General features: G+C 38.3%; 1 protein-coding gene across 1 annotated transcript in view; it reads right to left on the reverse strand.

Annotated features, from left to right (window-relative positions):
* Positions 1–9682, reverse strand: part of GPM6A (glycoprotein M6A) — a 133956-nt gene that overhangs the window by 71808 nt on the left and 52466 nt on the right. The window lies entirely within an intron of this gene.

Genomic DNA, 9682 nt, shown 5'->3' on the forward strand with positions numbered 1-9682 from the left:
CTTTCCCTAAATCAAAAATTTCATTTGGAGAAACATCCTATTTTGACAGGCTTCAAAAATACTTTGGACATTTGTCACTATGGAATCAATAATGACATTTTAGCCTGGATAAATTCAAATGGAAAGATTCTTTCTGCCCCTTTGGAGGAGGAGGAAAGTATAACCTACAAGGAAGGGCCGGCTCAGCCTTCGGACTTGGGCTAGGTTACCAAGCCTTTGCAATACTGAGCTAACCGATGAAAGCTTACTTAATTTAAAAGTGGCTACACGGGGGACAAACTTGATGCATGGAAGTCCTTACCACTGAACCTGGTATACAGGAAATGTTCAATAAATATGATCATTATTTACGTTTTACAGGGTTCAGAGGAGGCTTGTAGAAATCCACAGCAGCTGGGAATGCTCACCGCTCTGGTGCGCTCCCATCCCGAAGCACCTCTTGGTCACCCACCTTCAAACACTAACAACTCCTGAAAACGCCAGTTATGCCTTATGGCCGGTACTACCATCTTGCTTTTGTGGGTGGCACTCACTTGAGAAAATCTCCGCCCTACCGTTTGTTGAAACCATGCCAAACAAACTAAATGCAGACACTGAATCAGCAGGCAAAGGCCTCAGCAAGCCTGTACTCTGCACTGTGTCTCTGAAGGCATTCACAAGGAGGGAGTGAAATGGCAAAGTGGGGCCAAAAGAAATGGGAAGACGAAGGGTTCAGAGACGGAATGAAGAGTAATCTGAGGTTACTTTAAAACTTTTTTCTATCCTAGACAAGGAGTGCATAAGTACTCCGGTAAATAAACAAAACGCAAAGATAATTTTTAAGTGCAATTCTGAATTTAAAACGGAGCAGAGTGTTCATGTTGTAAAGAATTAAATGTGCAGATAATTTGATTAAGTCAACGAAATTCCATGCATTTTCATTTCAGATGCATTCTACACTCCAACCCACCCCACACACCATCTGCTATTTGTTTTAGATACACAAAGTTATAGGTGGGGTGGAAATCAGGTTGATTTTTAAAACCTTAATTCTAAAAACTCATGGCTTGTTTTTGAAGGCTAGTAGCCTTTGCTTTCATGAAAAAGAAATTTAACTACAAAACTGACATAATTTGTGGAGGTGGTCTTATTCTAAAAAACTAGAGAGCATTTGGTAAGTCTAAAGCAAGCGTTAAAGAAAACCACAGCTGTGGCTGACAAGGTGTTGAATAGAAGTTATTTTCTTTTAGTTTTTTTCATTTGACAGAATCAGCTCCCAATTATTCTCACTAAGTTTGTTGCCTGAATTTAAAAATTGGTATATGTGTTTCTGTTTACCTTATTCTCCTCTCAAAATTTAATGTCATGTCATGTAGTCAACTAGGGAATATATTTCTGCCAAGGAAATGCAAATTCAATTATAAATAGTAATAGATGAGATGCATTTTGTCAAGTATCTATGGACAGAGGTTTCTTTCAAAAGGTCTCACGCACAAAAATCTACCGTATTTTCTAGACACACACAGACACACACAGACACACACACACACCGTCTACTCCTAGAAACAAATGTTCTCTCTAAGCTTCCACATCTCAAATGCCTGTAGTTTAATTCTGGCAATTTCCAATTTGAGAACTAGTAATAATTAAGAACCAAGTGTTATTAAAAGGTACTAACTACATGCATGGGGAAAAATTCTTTATACATGAAATGTAAAGATTGGTAGACTGCCTAAGCTGTTCTGAAAACACAGAGAATTTTTTTCTTAATGAATGTCATTCATGAGTCACATTTTTATAAGTAAATGACCCTATAATATTAAACCTCTAATTCGTAAGGTAGTAAAACAGGACAATTTAAAAATACTTTGATGAGGGAATTCCCTGCTGGTCCAGTGGTTAGGACTCTGAGCTTTCATTGCTGAGGGCACGGGTTCAATCCCAGGTTGGGGAACTAAGAACCTGCAAGCTGCACAGTGGGGCAAAAAAATAAATAAATAGAACAAAAAAGTTTTAAAAATAAAAATACTTTGATGAGCCATCAGAAGCCTGAGACACTTGGCTTCTCCCAGTGTGTTAAGCCACCATTTAAGACTTCCCTTTTTTTGTTTTTGTTGTTGTTTTTGTTTTTGCAGTAGGCAGGCCTCTCACTGTTGTGGCCTCTCCCGTTGCGGAGCACCGGACGCGCAGGCTCTGCGGCCATGGCCCGCAGGCCCAGCCGCTTCGCGGCATGTGGGATCTTCCCGGGCCGGGGCACGAACCCGTGTCCCCTGCATTGGCAGGCGGACTCTCAACCACTGCGCCACCAGGGAAGCCCTAAGACTTCCCTTTTAACACGGTAAAATCCAGCTCTAAGTATGAAGAAGTGACGTTTTAGAAATTATCGAACCATATTTTCTTTTTGCAAAAAGGGTTTTGTTACTGATCATTTTATTCCTCAGACACATGTGAGAATTATCTAAAACTATTACAGAAAATAGAAGATATAAAGCAAAGTACTCCAAAAATACCTTAAAAAGTAGTAAAGAATATTTGACCAATGGCTTGCTAAAATAAATATACAGAAAAAATTGTCTCTAAAACACAGGGTTTATTTTTCTTTTTGGTTAACTTAGTTAACTTTTAGGGAGTTAAGAAGGAACAGGTTAATAAATTTAGGTTACCATATCAAATATATTTTGATTCACCTGATCTGAACAAACACTCAAAAATTACCAAACGGCTGCTGGAACCACATTCTGTTGGGTAATATATTTAATTTAAGGTAGAAATCCTACTAAAATCACTAGTTGTATAATAAAAATAACGCACATGGGGACATGAGTCTTAAAACACTCTGCCACTACACATTTTTGGATGATACTTTGTGTCCACTTAAATTTGCGAAGAATGAGCAGTACATGCAAATTACGGATAGAATTTAAATTTAGAAATTTCAGTTAACACCATTAAAATGAATTCCTTTGCGGAACCTAGTGTCAAAGACTGGCAAATGTTATTACAAACTTCTTTAGCTGAAAAAAATCTCTAATTCTGTTTTCTTGAAAATCTTCCTACGAATGCCTCTAAATATGAAGAAAAAACTAAATTAATATACCTCAGTAGTGATAGAGTTCGAGCTCTGGAAACATTTCAGAGTTGGATGACTTTTGCTTTATGTATACATCTATGCAGAGAGATAAGCAGCTGTTAGATTAGAAAAACGTTTTGTTTTTATTTTATTATAATTAATTTTACTGTTTTAGCTTTGAGAAGTTTATTTCATGTTCATGTTTCTTTCAAAAACTGTCAAATGTAAAGGGCTACCAAAATAAGCTTTTGAAAGGGTGGCATTTTAAGTAGCGCTACAGAAACCGATGAAAGGCATTTTAGAAGCAGCCCTCTAAATGTCACCAGCAAATATGAAAGTATGAAAAGAATGAAAGTATGGGCAGATAAATGCATAAAGACCCAGACTGTAAGTTTATCCTAGTTCTAACGTTCAAGAGTGCAACTGCCTAATAAATACTACTGAGATGTCACTCGTTGTTTCTACTCCCTTTCTTCCCCCAGTCCTCATATTTGTCTCCACAGTTTTGACTCTACAGTTTGAGGTCACCTGATCATTCCATTGAAATGGCTCTCAGTGAGGCCACTAGCAGTCACCTACATTCCAGATCTAAGTAAAGCTTTTCAGTTCCCTCATTGGAAGATTTCCACAGCATCTGGCATCACTAACTTTGCTGTCCTGAAGATCTGTCCTCTTTTAACACCATTCCTTCCCAGTTCTCCATTCTCTCCAAGTTCTTCATTTCCCTCCGGGCTCCCTTCCCTGTTCCATATTATAAACACTGCTGGCTCTCAGGAGTCTATCATCTTTCCACAATGCACCCCTTTCCTCCATGATCTCACCTGTTATCACAATTTCAAAAATTACTCCTTTAGTCTCAAATTTCTCTCTGTAGTACAAATGGTCTCCTATGCATCAGAACTGTCTAATTGCTTCTCCAACATATACACAGGTACCTTAAACCCAACATAATCCAGGATAAATAATCTTTGCATTACCTTGTAAATGCTGATAGGGCTCAAAACCACTCAAATCAGAAACACAAAACCACACTTTAGAAACGTGAGACATTTCCTTTTGTCCCTGCATACCTCCTTTCCCTACCGTCACCAGACTCCTCGCTATCTGAATTTCCCAAATTGATTCCAAAACCACATCTAGTCTGCTTCTTCATCATTGCCATCTCAGTTCAGACTATTAAGAATTTTAGGCATTACACAGCGCCGCTATTCTTAGCTTTTGAAGTATGTATTTGCGGATATAATTGCTAATTAAAGCCATCCTAACTTTCTCCACAGGAAATTCATGACCCTTCATTACTAGAATATGACTAACAGCCTCATCGTCTACCAGGCTTCCCTGGGACCTTTAGACATACCAAGTCAATGGACTTATCAGATTGTTATACTTATGGATTTGCATTGCTAATGCCTAGCTAGGTTTTGGACTCTTTCAACCTAAAATGTTTCATCTACTTCTCTTCACTGATCACCACAGTACCAGCATTTAGTTGGCGCTAATATATTCCATAACTTCTCAAATTCATAATATACGTCTGTTTCACATTTTAATGTTTTGGGGATCTGTCTTACAATTACTGTATAATTTAAAGCAAAAATTCATTTTTTCCCCCTAAAAAGTTCTTAGTAAATTAACAATCGATGGTAACTTAGAATCAGGGCAATGGCATTCATGGAAGGAAGAGTAAGAATCAGAGAGAGTTAGAGGCCAGAAGTAAATTATCCTAACTAAAGCCCGCATGTGCTCCGTGGAACCAACTGATAATGTAATATTTATAGTCATTATTTTATAAAAACTATTCTGAATAGTTTTTGAAAATAAAATCTGTCGGGGCAAAACATGTATAAAAAATTTCCCTTGAACTAGGCTAAATTGAAAGAGTATTTACCCAAGTAAGTACCAGATACTCATAATTTCCTTGGAGTCCTTATTTTATGAAGTGGGACAGGATGCGGGTTCTGATGTCTGAACCATGTACATTGACAATATAAAATAATTCCCTCTACTCCTTCAGGGCAGGTTGGTTTGTTCCAAAGTGGCTGTAAATGCTCTACTGTATCATGGAGTAGATAAAGTTGCACAATGTCTCACTTGCTTAAAATGTAAATTAAATTCCCAAAAGCACTTATGAAACTGATATGCAGATATACAGCTACATCAATAATACATTGGGCATCCCTGGTGGCGCAGTGGTTGGGAGTCCGCCTGCCGATGCGGGGGACACGGGTTCCTGCCCCCGTCCGGGAAGATCCCCCATGCCGCGGAGCAACTGGGCCCGAGAGCCATGGCCGCTGAGCCTGAGCGCCCAGAGCCTGTGCTCCGCAACGGGAGAGGCGAAAAAAAAAAAAAGTCACTGATAAACCAATGTATTATTATTATTATTATTTTTTTTTTTTTTTGGTGGTACACGGGCCTCTCACTGCTGTGGCCCCTCCTGCTGTGGAGCACAGGCTCAGCGGCCATCGCTCACGGGCCCAGTTGCTCCGCGGCATGTGGGATCTTCCTGGACCAGGACACGAACCCGTGTCTCCTGCTTCGGCAGGGGGGGGCCACTGCGCCACCAGGGAAGCGCTATCAGTGACTTTTTAAATATTCATTTCCAAAAACTGGATTACATGGTCTACTACTTTTCTCTACATTATTTGATTCCCTTTGTATTTAATAGCTATGTTCACAAAATTCATTATTTGGGAATGTTTATAAAAGTAGATATCAGAAAATAGACATTTAAAATAATGAACATTTAAGACTGAGCTATCGGATATTCAGTTCTGGTTACAAAATCTGTTTCTTGGAATAATTTTCCTGCAGAAAACAAAAGTAAAGCTGGATAAATATAAAAACTAACACAAAAGCAGGTGTTTTAAAGCCTCTATAAGTAATCAAAGCAGCTATAATGTGAGGGGCAAAAATCCTGAAGAAAAGTGAATCAAGGAAATCCCCAAATTTGCTGATTTCACAACATGAATGATGGAAGCCAAAGACATGATCTATTTAAAGAGTTAAAGTGGAAAAAGAAAATATTTTTCAGGAACAAAAGCAGAGAAAGGGAAAACAAACTAGAGTTTTCTTTTCTTTTCTTTTTTCTTTTTGGAGACACAAACATATGGAAGGAAAATGATGCCAGATGGAAGCAGGACAGACAAAGAGTAAGGAAGAGCATCAGAAAGCCTAAATTTGGGGGGTAAATTTAGATGAATACTAACCGATCTTTTTAAAAGTATGTGACTCCAAATACAAGTACTTTTAAATTAAATGTTAATAAAAGTACAAAAGGACTGAGGTAAGTAGAAACAAAGAGTACAAAGTCTCAAAATCTGTATATGTTTTATTTAAGGTAGGCTCAAATAACTTAAGAATGCATGTTGCAATTTCTAGGGGAACCAATAAAATAATTTAAAAAAGGAATTAATATTAACACACTAATAAGGAGGAACATTTTAAAAATATGATTAATATAAAATAAGGTAAAAGGAGAAAAGAATGAACAAACAGAAGTAAAGACAAAGAGAAGAAAGAAAAATGGTAGATTTGGACAAAAATATATTATTAATTCAAATAAATGTAAATGGACTAAATACTGCAATTAAAAGACAAAGGTCAGAAAAGAAAATGATACGCTTCTTACAATTTTTTTAAATAAACTTTAAATATAAGGACACAGAAAGATGAAAAATAAAAGGGCAGAAAAAAAGGTATAACACACAAATACTGAACAAAAAAGGTCATACATCAATCCTAATATCAGACAAAATAAATGTTAAGGAGACAATTATCACTGAAGAAAAAGAGGGACATTTCACACAATTAAAGATTTAATTCAAAGGGAATATAAAATAATTGTAAATTTCTAGATACCTAATTAAACAGCATCAAACATTGAATGCAATAACAGAATTAAAAGGAGAAATAAAGAAGTACAAAATCATAGTTGAAGAGTTTAGCAGGTATATGTTAGTAACTGAATGAACAATAAAGCATAAAGTCAAGACCAGTACACAAGCGATAAAATGATTAAAAATTGACTGAACTGACACTTAATAGCACAACCACAAGCTACAGTATATACAATATTATCATACACACATGGAACATTTACCAAAATAGGCCACAGAGTAAGCAATAAAATAAGTTTCATCAAATGTCAAAAAATTTGAAATATATTGTATTCTCTCACCAAAGTGGAATTGTTACAAATGAATAGTTTTTAAACTAGGGAAACTTCCAAATATGTCAAATTTAAGCAATATATTTCCAAAATCACCCATGGAGAAATTTTAAGAATTAGAATGTATTTTGAAATACATAATAATGAAAAGAGGGCATATCTCAAAACCTCTGGTATGCACTAAATCTCTGTTACAGAGAATTTATGGTCATAAATACATAAGTTTTTTTCATAAATACATTAAGTTTTAAAGTAAGAAAGACTGCAAGCCCGTGACTGTATTTTTATTGCACAGAACTCTAAATTGTTCAGCATAATGAAAAGAAAAAGACAGAAAAATAAGAAATTTTGCCAAGGCCTCAATTTCTCTTTTCACTCTTCCTTTTCTCTAAAGGAAAGCCAGAAAAGCTTTTCCTTTCTGCCTGATCTACTGCCCACGCTACAAAGATGAAGACAAGAAATTAACTACTCATGAGAGTATTTTGATGAAAAGTCAGAAAAGGCACAAAACACCAGATTCTTTACCACTTACAGAAAGACTTTATGTGCTAAATCTGTTATCCCGACATACGTTAAGTGTCTGCCTTTTAAACAGCATAACTTGAGACGACAGGCAAAAGGTTCATCTTAGAGACCCAGGACAATTATTCATTACTGAGCTAATGAACTTCATTGAAAAATTAAGCAGGTGAAGAGTGTTTTCTTGGGACAATTCCTCCCTACTGTGAGTCAGCTGCAGCTGCCATTGTCCTGGGCATGTATAACGTGCAAACTAGCAAATGACAAAGAGCAAAAACATGAGCTTTGTTTGATTCCATTCAACACGTGTTTGTTGCCTATTATGTGCCAAGCACTGAGCTAGGTGCTGCAAGTACCACCACAAACAAAGGAAACCCCTGCCTCAAGGGACCTGGAAGGGACACTGCGGAGTCTTCCCTCTAAGATGGTATGTTGTGTAGTTCACAAAATCCTCTTAAAGTGGGGATGCCTGCATTACTGTTATTCCATGATACACAGGAATTATTCAAGCAAAGGAAGATGAGATTGGCCGAGAGCACAGAATGACCAAATACGCAAGAGTCAAGGAACATCACAGTATGTGCAGACAGCTACAGTCACTGTCGACATAACCAAGGTATGCACTGGATGCAAAGTGAGGGAAGATGTAATCTGAGGCTGGAGCATGTGAGTCATGTGAGGGCTGGGGAGGGCTTCTTCATGCTAACGAGGGCGAGTTTCATTTATCCAGAGAGTGACGTAGTGAGAATTACATTTGAGATCACACTGTTTGCCCTGTGCATGGTGGATTTAAGCGGGGACAAGACCTGAGGCTAAGAAATCTGGCGTCAGTTTTAATAGCCCAAATGAGAGATGACTAGGGTTCTTGTTAGGACAGTAGAAACAGTAGGAGGAATAAAGAAAGGGGAGTGGATTCATCATCTGCTGAACTAAAAGTGTACATCTTGAGCAGTTCCAGAGAGACACGCTAAAATTTCCATATAATTAAACATCAACATCAGTTTCCCCTCCAGAAGCACTTATTCAGGTTCAGACACAGGCAAGATGTAGCTTGATAAAAGAGAGAAAATGAGTACGTGATGGGGGAACCACTAAGAAAAACAAGGAAGAGGATCTAAACAGGACCATTCTAGAAACACATTCTGTAACCACCTTTGACTGGGGTTTTATGAATTCCTTAGTGAGAAAATATTGAGTTATTTTGTTAATTTCTTATGTACATCTTCTTAAGTTGCCTGTGTATTAACCTGTATGTAAGTCAGACATTATTATGATCTTAATCATTCTCAATCAACCTTGTGTGGTCTCTTGAAAGACCGGAATTAAAGATCAAAATCTGAAGCAAAGGGACTTCCCTGGTGGCGCAGTGGTTAAGAATCCGCCTGCCAATGCAGGGGACATGGGTTCAAGCCCAATCCGGGAAGATCCACATGCCGCGGAGCAACTAAGCCTGTGCGCCACAACTACTGAGCCTGCGCGCCTAGAGCCCGCGAGCCACAACTACTGAGCCTGCGTGTCCGCAACAAGAGAAGCCACCGCAATGAGAAGCCCGCGCACCGCAACGAAGAGTAGCCCCCACTCGCCGCAACTAGAGAAAGCCCGCGCACAGCAACGAAGACCCAACGCAGCCAAAAATAAATAAATTTTAAAAAATCTGAAGCAAGTATGTTATTTAATATTCTTATAGGCAAGTTTCTGAAATGTGAAACCCATCATAATTAGAATCAAGCTTCGGATGCTCAAAACGGACACATCAGAAATGTGATACCATTTGGAGCATTGACCCTTTACATACTCTTTTTTTTTTTCTTGCGGTACGCGGGCCCCTCACTGTCGTGGCCTCTCCCGTTGCGGAGCACAGGCTCCGGGCGCACAGGCTCAGCGGCCATGGCTCGCGGGCCCAGCCGCTCCGCGGCATGTGGGATCTTCCCGGACCGGGGCACGAA

The sequence above is a fragment of the Lipotes vexillifer genome, unplaced genomic scaffold, assembly GCF_000442215.2.
Source record: "Lipotes vexillifer unplaced genomic scaffold, Lipotes_vexillifer_v1.1 scaffold1091, whole genome shotgun sequence".
NCBI classification, from domain to species: domain Eukaryota; kingdom Metazoa; phylum Chordata; class Mammalia; order Artiodactyla; family Lipotidae; genus Lipotes; species Lipotes vexillifer.